Genomic DNA, 18,605 nt, shown 5'->3' with positions numbered 1-18,605 from the left:
CTTTTAAAATAAATAAATAAATAAATTTAAAAACTTTATTAGTAATATAAAAATGGGTTTCTGTTCAATGACTTTTGGAAAATGCTAGGTTAAATAAAATCAAAACCATTTCACCATAGGACTTTTAGAACCTGTAATATGCCAGAAATGTGAATCTCAAAGAGGGTGAAATTTTACTCTGTTTTTCCTAAACTTATTTGACCTCAAGCTCCTTTTTCATTAAATGTCTCATAATCCTTTAAGGAAAATTAGTTCTGGAAGAAAATTATGGATGGCAACTCAATGATGCCCAAAGAGAAACAGAACTTCTTTGATGCCCTCGGCTAGTCAGGGGCAGTCAGGACTTGAGCCTGGGTCTCCTGGTGTCTTCTCTAGGATGCTGTACTGCCAGTAGTCGTGGCTGTCACAGCCGCCTGGCACATGCCCGTTCCCATTAGATTCAGATAGATGGTAATTAAACAACGGAGCCAAGAACTGGTGGGCCATTTTTTATGCTAGCTCTCACCAGCAAGCAAGTAAAAACAAACACATAGGGTACCCAAATCCATTCACATGTTCTCCAGTTCCACAAACAGGAGCATCCTTCTGGTTTTTCCTAGAATCAAAGGCCCCTACCTCTGTTCCTCTTTAGCTCCCCACCATCTTGGCTGCTTTCTCTCCAACCACCACGTGGCCTCTTCCCAAAATGGCCTCCTAGCTCCTCCTTCTTCCTTCTTCTTAAAACTTTTTGGTGGGACAACCCCTCCTCCCACACACATTAGCATAACCAAGCCCCTTCCCAAGCAGAAAAGTAATTAACAGTATCACCTGAGCAACGCTATCACATGGTCAGCAGCCATTTTTAACAATAAAAGTGAGCAAAACCAAATAACATAAATTTTACAAACTGATTTGCCCAACAGATGCACTGCATAAAGTTCACAGCTTTTTCTGTCCTGCATTTCTGCAAGAAAAGATTTGCAGTGAAATGAGGAATAAAGCCCACTGGTTAAAAACATGGACTTGGTTTAAGTGCCCACTTCCCACTGATCTTATGCAAGTTACTTCACTTTCTTGGGCCTCAGTTTTTTCTCCTCTGTAAAATGGGGATAATGATTTCGTCTGCCTTATGGGGTGGTTGAGAATATAAATGACACAATGCATGTAAAGCACATACATTAATTACAAACAATTTATCATTGTTCCTGGCACATAGAAAGTGCTCGGAATAGTTGTCAGTTATTTAAAAGATAGTGTTTTTAAAAGGAGATGGAAGCCCTGGCTGGGATGCTTAGTGGGCAGAGTGTCAGCCTAGCATGTGGGAGTTTCGTTTGATTTCTAGTCAGGGCACACAGAAGTGACCATCTGTTTCCCTCCCCCTCCCCTCCTCCTTCTCTCTCTCTCTTCCCTTCTAGCAGCCATGGCTCAAATGGGTTGAGTGAGTTGGCCTCGGGCACTGAGGATGGATCCATGGTCTCACCTCAGGTGCTAAAATAGCTTGTTTTCCAGCGACAACAGAGCAGCAGCCCCAGATGGGCAGAGCATCCCTTGGTAGGGGCTTGCCAGGTAGATCTCGGTCGGGGTGCATGCAGGAGTCTGTCTCTCTGCCTCCCCGCCTCTCACTTAATAAATAAATAGGGATGGTCCTCTATAGTGCTCTACTGTGGCAACGTTAGGATGCATGCTGTACCACTGAGCCAGCCCTGCAACAGATCATCTCCCCCTTTTCATTTGATGACCGGTAGAAAAGGACTGTTAACCACTCCTGGTGAGGGTGTGGGTGTGTGGGTAAGAGATTCTAGCCTAAGCTTAGGGTCTTTGGATTCCACTGCAGAAAATTTTCAGGTAGGAAGCATCTAAAGGCCTTAGACTCACTCAGTCAGGCTAGGAGTGCCACAGTGGGACATGGATCAGGCCTGTCTATGACCTTTTTGTGACCAGTCCCCAATAAGGCAAGTACAGACATTGAGAGTCAGCATTTGGAAACTTCTATAGCAGTTTGCAAATATGTTTTTATTATTTCATTTTTCTAGTAATTTATTTCTATGGAAATAAATTTCTATGAAAATTACAACCTGTCCAGGACAGGTTGACTATTAAAACAAATAAAATTAAATTAAACTTGTTTTTTACTTTAGATCGTTTGAAAATTAGTCTAAAACAGTGGTTCTCAAAAGTATGATTTCAGACCATCAATATTAGCATCACTCAGGAACTTGTTAGAAATGCAATTCTTGCTCCACTCCAGACTTTTTTATTTTAGTGATCTTTATTTCAACAAGCCCGTCAGGTGATTCATACACACACCAAAATTTTAGGAGCACTGAAAACATCTCCAGGATAATTGTAAGTTTTTCCAAACTTAATAGAGCAGAAATAGGAAATATATTCCAAACTCTGGTATGCAAAAATAACATGATTTCTCTAAAATCAAAGTGAAATTTACTCTGAACTACCATTCATTTGGGTTGGAAATAGGATTAAGTTCAGTTATGGGCAATGGACGTCCCGGAATAACTGGCCCAATCAATCAGCAGACTTTTGAAAACAAAAGCCAGGTAGCAAGGTTTCTCTTCAAGTGAAATCCACATTCTGACCTCAGTCTGGATTCTCTGAAACAAGAGGACACAGAGGTCTGCCTACATTTTTTAATGGGATAGGAAAAATTTAGGGAGGGCCCAAACCCAGATTGCAGTAGACTATGCTGCCATTACCAACAAGGGTATTTGATCATCCTCTGTGGTAATCCTGGAGCAGACCAATACCTAGAGCAGTGATTTTCAATTGGTGTGCTGCAAGAACTTTCAAAACGTATCATACCCGACTATTTAGTCAGGGGCACCAGCCTCTTTTCCCTTACATTGTCAAGTATAACTATGATAACACCATCACAAAAATAGCTATCTGGTGTAAATAAACCAAAATTATACCTATTTTTTTTTGTCAGATGGACAAAAACCATACTTTTTGGAGTGCCGCAGGAACTTAGTAATTAGTTTATATATGCCATGGGATGAAAAGTTTAAAAATTGCTGACATAGAAGGTTCAAGACTCACTCTGAATATCTGTGTGTTATTCATGTTTTTCCCCCTTTTAACCATTGTCTGCGGAGGTCTTTTAAACTCCCTTCATAGGTTTTGGAACCCTAATTATGCCCTTTTCATCGTTAATGGTCTTGTTAAGGATTCTCTCACTTGTCAAATCTTTGACCTGTTTGCCCAAAGACAGGCAAATTTACTTGACTTTAGTAACTATTGGTTGGCTGCTTGTGATTTTTATTTTCTTGGTGCATTTCTTTGTAACTGGAACCATCACACAAAAAAGGTGGGTGGAAACACATTTCACAAATTTATTCCCATGCCCCTGGCATTGAAGTCAATTCCTAATTGAAAAATTTGTCTCCAGGGGGCACTAATTAGATCTTGAGACTAATGCTTTGTGCAAAATTCAGTTGCTTTCAAGTTTGCTATATTTCTATAGGTTCCTGTTTTCATTGTTTCCCATTTGTAGTTAAGGGATTCCATACTTCTATTCGTCTAGGCTTCTAGCAACGATGCTTGTTTAGTGACATTTAAAAATATTTAAGTGAAAATATTGGCAACTTTTGAATGAATGTTTATACATTTCCCAATGTCTAATACTGTGTCCAATGACTTATATATTTTCAGTGCATTAGAAAATCAATTATATAATAGTTATATATTTATTTAGTTGTAATGTTTTCAGAAAGATAGATTCAAGAGACCAGGTTTGATCGACTCCTGACTGTGCTTCCCAGTGTCACCTTGTTCCACTTTACAAATCTTTGCTTTCTGTTTCACAGTCAAAAGTCCCCCCAAATATAAACTTCTTAATTTAGATGTATTTAAACCTGATTTTCCTCCTACTCTTGTTTACTTCTCTAACAAAAATTTCCAGAAAAAAATAGAAAGATGGGAATATCAAATATTATACAAAATTAATTTTATAGGAGGAACTTGTTATGTAATTTGAGTATCAACCTAGTTATTTCCTTTTCATTTTTAAAAATTTTCCTTGCTAAGCTTTAGAGATTAAAATTGGGCCTGACCTGAGGTGGTGCAGTGGACAAAGCATTGTCCTGGAACACCCTAGGCTTGCCTGATTGAGGCACATGGGAGTTGATGCTTCCTGCTTCTCCCCTCCTCTCTCTCTCTTTCTCTCTTCTCTCTCTAAAAATGAATAAGTAAAAACTAAAAAGAAAAGAAAGGAAGAAAAACTTGCTGAGATCCTACTCAAAGATATCCACTTTGAAATATTTTGGTTCATTTTATTCTAATCTCAGAAAAAGATAACATTTTAGAAGCATCACCTTTAGCTTTTTAATATCTACATGCATTTTGCTTATATCCATGTGATTTCTTTTCCCATTTATAAGGCGATACCTGTTTTCGCAAATGAAAACCAAATAAATGTATAAGGAAAACAGTTGCCTGTGCTTTTTTTGTTGTTATCAAGTCTTTGACCTGTTTGCCCAAAGAAAGGCAAATTTATTTGTGTTTAGCAACTATTGACTGGCTGTTAGTGAAAATTTTCCACCAAATTCTTGGGAGGGAAGGTAGTCCTCTAGGGTTCCCAGGTCAGTTTGGATGGATCTTTTATGAATTTCAAGATAATGTTTAAAATCTATGTTGTTTTGCAGCATCTTCCACTTGTAAGTAGTGTCAAAACTTACTCATCTGGCTTTGACAGTGCTTATTGCAACAGGGCAGCTGAGTTAACTGAGTGTGAGATTTAAATTTTTATGTTTTAATGTTTTTCTATTTAACAAGATGCAATGGAATTTTTTTTTTAAATCCTGATGTGATGTCAAAAAAAACACCCCGCCTATGTGATTTTTTCACCTGAGAATAGAAAAACCATCTGAATCAAGCATACTAATCAGCTATAGTCCCAAGGATTAGGTGAACCGTGTGTGTTCAAATTAAATCAAGAGAATGTAAACCCCACGCCTCTCAGTTTCTTTCAACTTTTTGGTTTGCCTTGCCTTCCATTTTTTTTCCACATTTTATTAATTTTAATGCGGTGACATTGATAAATCAGGGTACATATGTTCTGAGAAAACATCTCCAGATTATTTTGACATTTGATTATGCTGCATACCCCTCACCCAAAGTCAAATTGTCTTCCATCACCTTCTATCTGGTTTTCTTTGTGCCCCTCCCCTCCCCCACCCCCCTCTCCTTCCTCGCCCCATCCCCCCCCACCCTCCCCCTTGGTATCATTACATTCTTGTCCATGTCTCTGAGTCTCATTTTTATGTCCCATCTATGTATGGATTCATATAGTTCTTACTATTTTCTGATTTACTTATTTCACTCCATATAATATTATCAAGGTCCATCCATGTTATTGTAAATGATCCGATGTCATCATTTCTTATGGCTGAGTAGTATTCCATAGTATTATATACTAGTATTTCCAAAGCTTTTTAATCCACTCGTCCACTGAAAGACACTTGGACTGTTTCCAGATCTTCGCTATTGTGAGCAATGCTGCCATAAACATGGGGTTATATTTCTCCTTTTGGAACAGTTCTATGGTGTTCTTGGGGTATATTCCTAAAAGTGGGATAGCTGGGTCAAAAAGCAGTTCGATTTCTAATTTTTTGAAGAATTTCCATACTGTTTTCCTCAGTTTGCACCAATCTGCATTCCCACCAGCAGTGCAGGAGGGTTCCCTTTTCTCCACATCCTCGTCAGCACTTATACTGTGTTGTTTTGTTGATGAGTGCCATTCTGACTGGTGTGAGGCGATATCTAATTGTGTTTTTTTTTATTTTTTTTATTCATTTTAGAGAGGAGAGGGAGAGACAGAGAGAGAGAGAGAGAGGAGAGACAGAGAGAGAAGGAGGGAAGAGCTGGAAGAATCAACTCCCATATGTGCCTTGACCAGGCAAGCCCACGATTTCGAACCGGTGACCTCAGCATTTCCAGGTCGACGCTTTATCCACTGCGCCACCACAGGTCAGGCTCTAATTGTGGTTTTAATTTGCATTTCTCTAATGATTAGTGATGTCGAGCATTTTTTCATATGCCTATTGGCCATCTGTATGTCCTCTTTGGAGAAGTGTCTATTCTTTTCTTGTGCCCATTGTTTGATTGGATTGTTTGTCTTCCTGGTGTTGAGATTTACAAGTTCTTTATAAATTTTGGTTATTAACCCCTTATCAGACATATTGTCAAATATGTTCTCCATTGTGTAGTTTGTAATTTTATTCTGTTTTTATTGTCTTTAGCTGTGCAAAAGCTTTTTAGCTTGATATATCCTGTCTTTTATTTCACTTTCTTGTGGAGATAAATCAGCAAAAAATTGCTGCGAGAGATGTTGGTGAGCTTACTGCCTATGTTTTCTTCTAAGATGCTTATGGTTTCACGACTTACATTTAAGTCTTTCATCCATTTTCAGTTTATTTTTGTGAATGGTGTAAGTTGGTGGTCTGGTTTCATTTTTTTTGCAGGTAGCTGTCCAATTTTTTTCAACACCATTTATTAAAGAGGCTGTCTTTACTCCGTTGTATGCTCTTACCTCCTTTGTCAAATATCAGTTGTCCATAGAACTGTAGGTTTATTTTTGGGTTCTCTGTTCTGTTCCATTGATCTATATGCCAGTTCTTATGCCAGTACTAGGCTGTTTTGAGTACAATGGCCTTGTAGTATAACTTGATATCAGGAAGTGTGATACCTCCCACTTTATTTTTCTTTTTTAAGATTGCTGAGGCTATTTGTGTTCTTTTTCGGTTCCATATATTGTAGATTTTTGGAATATGTGTTCTATATCTTTGAAGAATGTCATTGGTATTTTAATTGGTATTGCATTGAATTTGTAAATTGCTTTGGGTAATATAGACATTTTAATGATGTTTATTCTTCCTAACCATGAGCACGGTATATGCTTCCGCTTGTTTGTATCTTTCTTGATTTCTTTTATCAATGTTTTATAATTTTCCAAGTACAAGTCTTTAGTCTCCTTGGTTATATTTACTCCTAGGTACTTTATTTTTTTGGTTGCAATAGTAAAGGGAATTGTTTTCTTAATTTCTCTTCCTGACTGTTCATTGCTGGTGTATAAATATACCTCTGATTTCCGAGTATTAATTTTATATCCTGCCACCTTGCTGAATTTATTTATCAGGTCCAGTAGTTTTTTGACTGAGACTTTAGGGTTTTCTATATACAATATCATATCATCTGCAAATAGTAATAGTTTTACTTCTTCTTTTCCAACTTGAATGCCTTTTATTTCATCTTCTTGTCTTATTGCTGTGGCTAGGATTTCCAGGACTGTTGAATAAGAGTGGTGAAAGGGGGCACCCCTAGCCTGGTTCCTGATCTTAAGGGGATTGCTTTTAATTTTTGCCCATTGAGTATGATGTTGGCTGTGGGTTTGTCATAGATGGCCTTTATCATGTTGAGGTATGTTCCCTATATTTCTACTTTACTTAGAGTTTTGATCATGAATGGGTGCTGGATTTTATCAAATGCTTTTTCTACATCTATTGAAATTATCATGTGGTTTTTCTCCTTCCTTTTGTTTATGTGATGAATTACATTGATTGATTTGTGAATATTGTACCAGCCTTCCCTCCCCAGAATAAATCTGACTTGATCATGTTGTATGATTTTTTCCATATATTGTTGGATCCAGTTTGCTAATATTTTGTTGAGGATTTTAGCATCAATATTCATCAGGGATAATGGCCTATAATTTTCTTTCTTTGTGTTGTCTTTGCCTGGTTTTGGAATCAGAATTATGCTCGTCTCATAAAAGGAGCTTGGAAGACTTTCTTCCTCTTGAATTTTTTGAAATAGCTTGAGAAGGATAGGAGATAGTTCCTTGAATATTTGGTAGAATTCACTTGTGAAGTCATCAGGCCCAGGACTTTTTTTTGTTGGGAGTTTTTTGATAACTATTTCAATCTCATTTGTTGTAATCAGTCTGTTTAGGTTTTCTGATTCTTCCAGATTGATTTTTGGAAGATTGTATGTTTCAAGGAATTTGTCCATTTCATCTAGGTTGTCTAGTTTTTTGGCATACAGTTCTTCATAGTATTTTCTTACAATATTTTGTATTTCTGTTGTATCAGTTGTTATTTCTCGACTCTCATTTCTAATTTTATTTATTTGAGTCCTCTCTCTTTTTCTTGGTGAGTCTGGTGAAGGTTCATCGATCTTGTTTACCTTTATAAAGGTAAACAGCTCCTAGTTTCATTGATCCTCTATTGTTTGTTTAGCCTCTATGTCATTTATTTCTGCTCTGATCTTTATTATTTCCTTCCTTCTACTACATTTGGGCTTTACTTGCTGTTCTTTTTTAGTTCTTTTAGATGCAGGGTTAAGTTGTTTATTTGAGCTTTTTCTAGCTTCTTAAAGTGTGCCTGTAGTGCTATGAACTTCCCTCTCAGTATTGCTTTTGCTGTGTCCCATAAATTTTGAGTTGTTGTATGCTCATTATCATTCGTTTCTAGGAATTTTTTTTATTTCTTCTTTGATCTCATTCTTAATTCATTCGTTATTTAACCACCTGCTATTTAGTTTCCATGTGTTTGAGAATTTTTGAGTTTTTCTGTTGTGGTTAATTTCCAGTTTTATGCCATTGTGATCAGAGAAAGTGCTTGATATGATTTCAATCTTCCTAAATTTGTTGAGACCACTTTTGTGCCCTAACTTGTGATCTATCTTTGAGAATGTACCATGAGCACTTGAAAAGAATGTATATTCTACTACTTTAGGGTGAAAAGTTCTGAAGATGTTTATTAAATCGAGTTGATCTAGTGTGTCCTTTAAGTCTGCTGTTTCTTTGTTATTTTTCTTTCTTGAGGATCTATCTAGTGATGTTAGTGGGGTATTGAAATCCCCTACTATTATAGTATTACTGTTGATCTCACCCTTTATATCCATCAAAATCTGCTTCATATATTAAGTGCTCCTATATTAGGTGCATAGATATTTATAATAGTTATACCTTCTTGTTGGATTGCTCCCTTTATCATTATGTAGTGACCTTCTTTATCTCTTACTATAATTTGTTTTAAAATCCATTTTGTCTGATATAAGTATTGCTACCCCAGCTTTTTCTTCATTTGCATTTGCAAGAAATATTTTTTTCATCCTTTTACCTTCAGTTTATGTGCATCTTTTATTTTAAGGTGTGTCTCTTGTAGACAGCATATGTATGGGTCCTGTTTTCTTATCCATGCAGCTATCCTATTTTTTGATTGGACCATTTAATCATTTACATTTAAGTTTATTATTAATATGTATTTGTTTTTTGCCATTTTATTCTTTAAAGCTGTATTTCTCTTTTGCTATATTCTTTTCCCACTTTGATCTGTTTACAACAGGCTCCTTAACATTTCCTGCAGCATTGGTTTGGTTGTAGTGAGTTCCCTGAGGATTTTTTTGTCTGGGAAGCTTCTTATTTCTCCTTCAATTTTAAATGATAGCCTTGCTGGATAAAGTAGTCTTGGTTGTAGGCTCTTGTTCTGCATTACTTTGAATATTTGTTGCCATCCCTTCTGGCCTCAAGTGTTTCTGTTGTGAAGTCTGATGTCATCCTTATGGGGGTTCCTCTGTAGGTGATAGCCTTTTTTTTCTAACAGCTTTTAATATTTTCTCTTTATCACTTAGCTTTGGTATTTTAATTATGATGTGTCTTGGTGTAGGTTTCTTCGGGTTTCTCTTTAATGGAGTTCTTTGTGCTTCTTGAACTTGTGAGAGTTTCTCTTGGATTAATTTAGGGAAGTTTTCAGCTATGATTTGATTGAACGAAGTCTCTATCCCTTGTTCTTTCTCTTCTTCTTCAGGAACCCCTATGATGTGAATATTATTTCTCTTTATGTTGTCAAAGAGCTCTCTAAGATTTTCCTCAGACTTTTTGAGTCTCTTTTCTTTTTTCTTATCTGCTTCCATGCCTTCATTCAACTTGTCCTCCAATTCGCTGATTCAATCAGCTCCATCCATCCTGTTTTTAATTCCTTCCATTGTGGTCTTCATTTCTGATATTGTATTTGTCATCTCCGACTGATTCTTTTTTAATATTTCAATGTCCTTTTTTATACTTACTATTTCTTTATTTAGGTGTTTGTAATGACCATCCATTGTTGTTCTAAGATCCCTAAGCATCCTTATAATCATTATTTTGAACTCTGCATCCAGAAGTTTGGTTATTTCCATATCACTCAGTTCATTTCCTGGAGGTTTTTCTTGTGGTTTCATTTGAATTGCACTTCTCTGTCTTCTCATTATGTCTGTGTGTTTGGGTGTATTGTTTGTAGAGCTGGTTGAGTCTAGGCTTGGTGTTGTCTGCCTCCAGTTTGCAATTGTGTTATTTCTAGGTCTCTTTGGGTTGGCATCAGCTATTATTTGTAATCCACTTTCAGATTTGGGCTGCTTTGAATTCTTGATTTGTTTGTTTTCTTAACAGGTGATAGTCTTGTTTACTGATCTCAGCAGGGGGCTTATTTGAAACTGTATCTAGGCATGTGGTCAGTGTTACCTGAGACTCTGAAGGCCTCATCTGCCAGTTACTCTCTCTGGGGGCAGGGTGTTTTCTCAGCTTCAGTAGGGGGAAGTGTACCTCAAATGTCCATGGAGATCTGAGTTCCTGCTTCTCCTCCCCACTTCTTGTTTTTAGCTGTGTTTTGTTGTGCTGATTGGACCTAGAGAGATGTCCAGAGATCTGTGACCCGGAAGCTCTTTAGTCTTTTGTTTTGTGGAAGGATCAGCTCCTGCCCCAGGTATGGCCACCTCCAGCACTGGATGAGTCAGCTTCTCATGTCTTCCCATGCATTCCTGTGCCCCTCACCATCTCTCTCTCTCTCTCCTTTCTTTTTGGAAGACAAGCCAGCCCTTTCAACACACCTCGTTCCCTGGTCACCAGGCAAGTGGCTGTGAGCAATATTTTCTTCTCTTTTCCTTGGAGTTAGAGCCTTTCTGGGCTCTCAACCTACCCCCCCGTTCTTGTAATCAGGGGAGATTCAGGTGCTCTCTACCAGGTTTGGTGTGGCTTCTTCTTTGCTCCTTGGTTTCTGACAGCTGTTCTTGTAGTCCAGAGTTGGACTTAGGATAACAGGTACACTGCTTCTTTCAGGTGCAGCTGATGATGCCAGGAATGCATACTTGACCCAAGATATCCCAATCCAATTTTCTCTGCTGCAGGATCCAGTGGGAGCGTGGGATCCTGTGGAAGCACCGGGTGGTCCAGTGGGAGTGCAGGGTCAGCAATGGTCGTGGAGAAAGCCTGGCCTTTGTGTGGAAGAGGCTCCCTCCACCTGTCTCCTGTGTGTCCTGAGAGGCGGCATCTCCCTTGCCTTCCATTTTGTACCCACCAGGCAGAGATACAGTAGCTGCGAAATGAAAATTTCTTCACTGGTCTCTCTGATTCCCTCCAACCAGAATCTATTAGCTCTTCTCCTGAGCAGAGGAAGGTGGGTTCAGAAAAGATGCAAGATTGTGAATGGAAAGATATATATTTTCAATTAGACATTGACAGCCACTCAGTTGTTTTAGAAATTGAAGAGAAAGTTGAAGGAAGGGTAAGAGGGAGGGTATGAGCAGCTATATCATTTATGTTTAGCCCCAGAAGGATAAAAATATGGCATACTTGATTTTACCCCCTCCTGGCCTTGATAGACATTGTTAATCAGCCCCCGTTTCCCGCTGAGCTTGGATATAGCTTCAGAATCTTCTTAGTATAGCCTTCTGGACAGCTGCTACCAATCTATCTAGTTGGCTTATGAGATTGGTTTACCAAATGTATTATTTATTCATTTATTCAACATTTATTGAATACCTAAACTGGTCCAGGCATGTCAAATGCATTCAGGAACAAGACATGAAACATACATTCTAAAGAAATAAAACTTTATTATTGTTTTTGTTGGGGGAAGCTGCACATTTGCTTGGCATGCAATAAGTGCTCAATACATTTATTTTGTCACACTGCATTGAGTTGGTTTGTGAAGAGCATTCCAGCATCAACTGACTCAGCTGAGAATTAGAGTGTAGCTATGGTTCTTTGTCAAATAATGAGAAGATTTGTTCCACCTCAGTTCACCTTATTCTCAAGATCTATTAAAAACAAACTCACCATAAGATTAGTTCTCAACTGGATATGTTTTGAGGGGTAGGGGTAGATAGCCAAGAGAAGAGTCATACATCAAAACTCATGTTAGACCTTAAATCTGACCTCTGAATTTCTTTTAGATCTGCTGATTGGATTCTTGCTAGAACACAGTATCAGACTCCATCCTCAACGAAAATAAATTAAGCTGCACCACAAGAGGACAAATGGTTGACATTGTGCTTTTGCTAGCATCTTGGGTGCAGCTGTGAACAGCTGTGTTAGTGGCAGTTAAGCTATGATAGCATCACTGGGGAGAGAGATAAAGGGTGATTAATTCACAAAGCACTATTTAAAGAATCTCACAGGTGTGTTTAAGGATTGGTTTTCTGCTATCTCCTTTCTACTTAAAATTTATACTGAGTTAAGGTGATTGGGTAGTACAATTCTGCCAGAATTATAGGTCTTCTCTCTCCAGAAGTGGTGTTTTTGGAATACATGCTGTAGCATTCTTAAACAAAAATGAAACCAGGAAAAGAATGCCCTATGTGCAGAGATGATTAGTTTCTGATTCTCCCAAGTGATTCTTTGATCACATTATTCATTCCTTTATGAATAAGCCTTAGTTTTCCCTCTCTGGTAGAGGAAGCATAAACCATGTCAAAGAGACTGACTCTTTCAGAGATAGCTTTATTTATCACCCTTATTTGCAATTTTACTCCCTTCAAAGAAGTTGTCAGCTGTTCATCTTGTTGTTCATGTAGGTAGCTAGAAAATAATAGGGGAAGGAAGCAGAGGGAATCTGATATTAAGCATATTAAAATAGGAAGAGGGAATCTACTTCCGTAGAAAGTTACAGCATTTCAATTACTAGGAAGCATGTACAATTTCAGATATTCCAAGGTATTGCAGCCTTGCCCCACTAATAAAATTAACACTCCCCGTCCCCATGTAAGGTAGAAAGAATAGTTTTTCAATCTCACCATAGTACAATGGCTCCAGTCCCAGACTATGGGGGTAGGTGCTTCTACTTTGAGGCATGCCCTGCAATGGAAGCCAAGATGGCCACCATAGAGACCAGTCAGTCTAGCCTAGAAGATGGATCTAATTGGTTAGTGGGAGGAACCATGAGAAGCCCAGGAAAGATTAAGAAGCTGATTAGTTGGTTTGAAGAAAAACTAGTCCTTCCCAACACAAAATATAAACACAGACCTAACAAAGAAGTTTTCTACTCTTCTTTACTCTTCTCTCACTTGGAAAACACCCTGGACTCATTCATTCATGAGTTCTCCAAGAAGCCATGGGGTCCCTAAGAGCTGCAAAAAGACTTGACTTGGGGGCTGGAGATGAACACATAGTATGGTGTGCAGAGATGTGTTGTAGAATTGAGCACCTAAAACCTGTATAATTATGTTAACTAGTGTCACTCCAATAAATTCAATTAAAATTAAAATTAAGTAAGTAAATAAATAAATAACCCCAAACAATAACTACAAAAAGCTTTGTGGACCAGCTGGCTGCCGACAGCCATGTGGACTCTAAATTGGACACAGCACCAACCAAGGCAAGGCAGGAACACAGAATATGCTAGCCAGATGAGGACTAATTAGTCTGAATCATGACACAGAATATTTGGACACTGATCTCTGTATTGGGCCTGATAAGGACAAGGCTGGAATTTTTTCTTGGCAGGATGGACATAGATGACACATAGGGAGCCTGTGGGAAGCCTTCCATTTCAACTCCATTACATCTTACCAAGCCACAATCTCCTATAGGTGAGTCCTTTGAATGCCTTTTCTGCAACTCAGAAAAGAACACCATTTTTGCTGGCAACACTTCGACTACAAACGGTCCTCTCATTTGGTGAACAAGGATGGGGTGAGGTGCTAACTGCCAATGAAGAGGACAAGAGGAGGTGATAAAAGGGCTTTCTGGGAAAAAAGATTGGAATGGCATGTGGATGTTTGTTTTAAACACACTTCAATTTGCTGCTTGAAGGAAAAATTGTGTGTATGAGATGTGCTGCTGAGAAATGTAGTTGAAGATACATCAGTCAAATTTAAATTGTTCAGAAATCCTAGGTCAGTGTTCCCAAATGCTGGTCAAGTCCACAGGCCATTTCCTAGGAATCTCCTAGTAAACTTGATAAAGTCGCAACTTCCCTGGCCTCCTTACGTCTGCAGAATCAGGGGAGGGATGCCTGAGATGAGTCTAGAGTACACAGCTAGATTTGGAAATTCCTGGTAGATCCCAGACCAAACAAGCAAACAAACAAACAAACAAACATGAAACTGACAAGATATTTAGGAGGGGAAACTGAAAATAGAACCTGAAAAATGAGATAGCAGATTTATCTCTCTGTCTTAAGCCAAATCAATAACTAATATTTGGTAATCAATAAATAGTAATTAACTAAAAACTTACTATGTATCCAGTGCTTATCCAAATGCTTCCTATTCCTTCAGTATTTTTATCTTTAAATTGTAAGGAGCTCTTGTGTGAGATAAGACCCATGAAACCCCTTTGCACATTAGACACAGCATTTTAAGGCACTTGCTTGGTAGGTGGCTAAGCTAGACTTCAGACTCAGGTAATGTGGCTTCAGAGCCTTGCTCTAAACCTGGACTAGTTATTGTCTTTTCCATGCAGCAGCGGGCCCTCAGGAAACAGTAGTTAATAAGGCAGTGCCTTCCCTCAAGGAGTTCACAGGAATGTATAATATAATGCATGAGAAAAGGTATAGTAGTTTGAAGTGTCACTCAGGGTGCTGTCACCAGAAGGAGGACTGAGTATGTGGCAAGAATGGTAATTATTTATTCAATTATTGAAAATAACTATTAATGGTTATTATTTAATTGAGACTAATGTTAATAATAATTGCAATGCTTTTTATTAATGGATATGCATGCTAATTGTGGTGCTCTGTATCCTTTTGCTGGATAGTAAATTATCACAAAATGTAGTGGCTTGAAACAACAACTCCTCTGTTGTGATAGTGGAGTCTGTAAGTCAGAATTCAGACAGGGAACAGTTGATATGACTTGAGTCTGCTTGCCAATGTCTGGGACCTCAGCCACAGGTGACCTCAATATCTGGGACAATGAACACCTGGGTTTCAAGGGTCCATTTCCAAGAGGGATGGTCCACCAGCTTGGTGGGAATGACTGGAAGGCTTGATTTAGATGGGACTGTGGCCAGAGTGTCTCATAAGCCCTCCTCAGCATGATGGCCTCAGGCAAATGGGACTTCTTCCAAGGTGGGACAGGGTTTCGGTGAACAGGTGGAGGCCAATGTCTTTTTGACGCAGCTTTGGCTGCATTTTAAAACCACCACATCTGGTTAACTTTTACTGAGAGCTTTTTATGTGCCAGGTACTTACCAAAGATATGTCATTTAAAGTTTATCACAACAGCATAGAACATGTGCTGTTATTACCTCAGATTATAGATAAGGAATTGCAGGCTTATGGAGGATGTCTAATTTGTCCAAGGTTACTAGTTAGTGTCTGCAATGGGAATTGAACCTTGTAATCCTAAATTGTATTACCTTGGTGTTGTTTGCAACCTGGCCTGACTCCCAGCCTGATGTGCATAGTAAGCTCATTCTGAGTATTTGTGAAGGGGAAGAAGTTCTCAGAAACTATATTTAATTGTGTGAACATTTCTCACACAATTGCTCGCATAATTCTTTCTCTGGTGGCCTCATCTACAGAAGTCTCATGCCTGGGTCTTGAATTTAAGGATAAAGGGGAAAAATATTCTTTGGAAAATACTTCTGAATCAATTCCTCTTAGATCTTGGAAGAATATCACAAATTGGGAGCGTCCATTCCCAGGAATATGAACAGATATCTTTGGACTACTTTTTAATACTTTTACTACAACTTACACTAATCAAAAGAGTAATCAATGATATTTAAACTCAATTTTATCCAATAAATACATATTGAACACTTACTATGTGCCAGACACAATACTGGATTATGAAGATACCGTGGTGAACAAGAAGATGGTGGTTTTCTTTCTCCCAGAGTCTGTCCTTAGTGAGGGAGACACAGAAAAACTAAGTAGATCACTCTACAAATACGTAATTGCTAACTCTCAAAAGATTTTTGAAGAAAATTAATAAGGTGATAAGATAAAAGTAAGAGGGAAATCTAGTTTGTATATATGCTGAGTGGGGTAGACCTCTCTAGAAATGTGATATTTAAATTGATACTCAAAGAAAGAGAGAAAAAGAAAGGCTGTGAACTTATTTATATTTATTCTGTCTATTCTTGAGTCCAAACCTATTTCCTTTGCATTCAGACCCTATTCCAAAGGGAATGAAGCTTAAAGACTTGAAATGTTGATGGAAGAAGAATCTTAACTATCCCTTACGCTAATATCAAGTTTGTGCACACAGACTGTGGTGGGATTCAAATAATTTAACAATGAGTTTTCTGCCCTATTGACCAGTTTAAGTATAAAAAGATGACATATTGAAAGGTAGTTTATTATTTCATGCATTTAATACTTAAATAAGAACAATAAAAGAGGTACACAAAATTAGATTGTTATAAAAAAGAGTTTTAAAATATTAATGAAAAAATGTGAAATAATACCCAATAGAATAAATAAATAGAACTGCTGATATCTACATTCTGTGGTCTCTCTGTCATCTCTGCAACACATGCCCTGGAAAAATGAGAAGGAGAAATCAAGCAAAGAACAAAAGTATCTAAACCATGTTTTGCTGCTTGATTTTAACCCCCTGTGAATCTTTCCCTTAAACCACTTAGAGATTCTGTTCACAGATACTGTAACTGTCCACCCAGAGTCAGCATCCCAGAGTTACACACATATCAGTCATTTCTGTTGTATAATTTAGAAGGAGTTAGAGCCTCCCTCACAGAATCTTAAAAGAAGCCATATGATCCTAGGGTGTAAGACATACATTTTCAGGGAGAAAAAATCACCTCCAAGGGGTAAAAACTGATTCTTGAGGGACAAAAAGTTCTTTGTCCCTCAAAAGTAAGTACATCTGTACTTATAGATATACTTATAGAACATAAATATATACAGTCTGTGGTATTATATTTTTATGGGGTGTGATTAGGGAAAAATATTTTCTTCGAAACTCTTTGGGAGGGAGATAGGAGAAAAACCTGTTGGAGGTCAAGCCAGCAAAATGAGTTCTAAGTCAAGGAAGGCTTCATGGTGGGAGACACTGGGGTGCGGATTCAGCTGTGGTGGAGAGGAGAGATGAATCCGGAATCTGGCAGAGTGTAAATGAACTTCCCCAGGCACTTACTGGGCTTTGTTTTTCTCTGTCATCTGATTTTACCTAACTTCCATCTTCCAGGAATTCCTCACAATTTATGGCTCCCTGAGAGTTCTTTCCTGGTGTTTGAGCACAGCTATATACAAATTCATTTTCAACTTGTTTTCTAAGGTTTCTGAGAGATTTGAATTTGATATGGATGGTTGTAGCAGGTGTTTGGTTTACCGTCTAGAAATGGGATGTGCTGATTATAGACTGAGGAAAGATTGGCTCCATTTTCCTCTCCTTCTTCCCACTCCCTCTGTTGGATGGAGGTAAAGTCTAGGAGTTAAAGTCAGGGTGAGGGGAGGACTGAAAACTAAGCAGGAGGGTGCAGAACAGAAACGAGTAAAGGGGAGTGCAGAGGGAAGAGCCTTGCATGATCAGCCACCATATGAAGGTCTGGTCCTGACACCCCTGTTGTGCCTACTTTTCAGTTTTCTCATTTTTAAAATGAAGAATTTGTTTAAATGGTACTTAAGTTTGACTCAGTTTCAACATTATATGATCCCATGAAATACCATCTGTTTTCACAATGTCTTACAGTACAGCTGTTAGAGTTACATATATTTGGGTTAAAGTTTTTATTCTTTTGTTGCAATTCAGATACTCAGTAGATCTGAGTTAAGCTGTTAACTTAAAATTGTCACCTTCATGTGAATTCCACATCAACACAACACAAGGTAAAAAGGCTCCAAGTCTGTGGAATCTTAATAGATTTAATGTAGGAGCCAGGGTTTAAGTCCTGTGGGCTCTGCAGGACTTGGAAAACTCTGAAAACATATTTAGCCAAAACCGCAATCATACCTATTATATTGAACTACATAAAATTCCCATTTTTGTACCTTGAAAAGGGTTGAATGTTGACTGTAAGGTCGGTGGATAATGAGGGATGGTCACGTGGAGAACCTAGGCCCACGAACTTTGGCTAGGACTGCCCACAGCCAAGCGTGCCAAAAGAAACTTCCTAGGAGTCCTTGGAAAAAAAGCGACTGACTATCAGCCAGTGAGATTTCTCTACATCATATTAGCCTGACTTCCCTAGAGGGACCCCTTTTTAAATTTACCCATGTGGTCTCTCTGCGCGATTTTCCTGACCTCCATCTTCCAGGCCAGTGAGTCCTGTTCGAGGAACGCTGTGTACTGAATAAAGCCTTTTTGTTATTCCACACTTGGTGGCTCTGAACCCTGTTCCTTCCTTCTCGGCAGGGAAAAATACCTTACATTGACAAATTTATATA

This window comes from Saccopteryx bilineata, chromosome 10 (genome assembly GCF_036850765.1).
Source record: "Saccopteryx bilineata isolate mSacBil1 chromosome 10, mSacBil1_pri_phased_curated, whole genome shotgun sequence".
NCBI lineage: Eukaryota > Metazoa > Chordata > Mammalia > Chiroptera > Emballonuridae > Saccopteryx > Saccopteryx bilineata.
Note: the sequence above shows the minus strand (reverse complement) of the source record.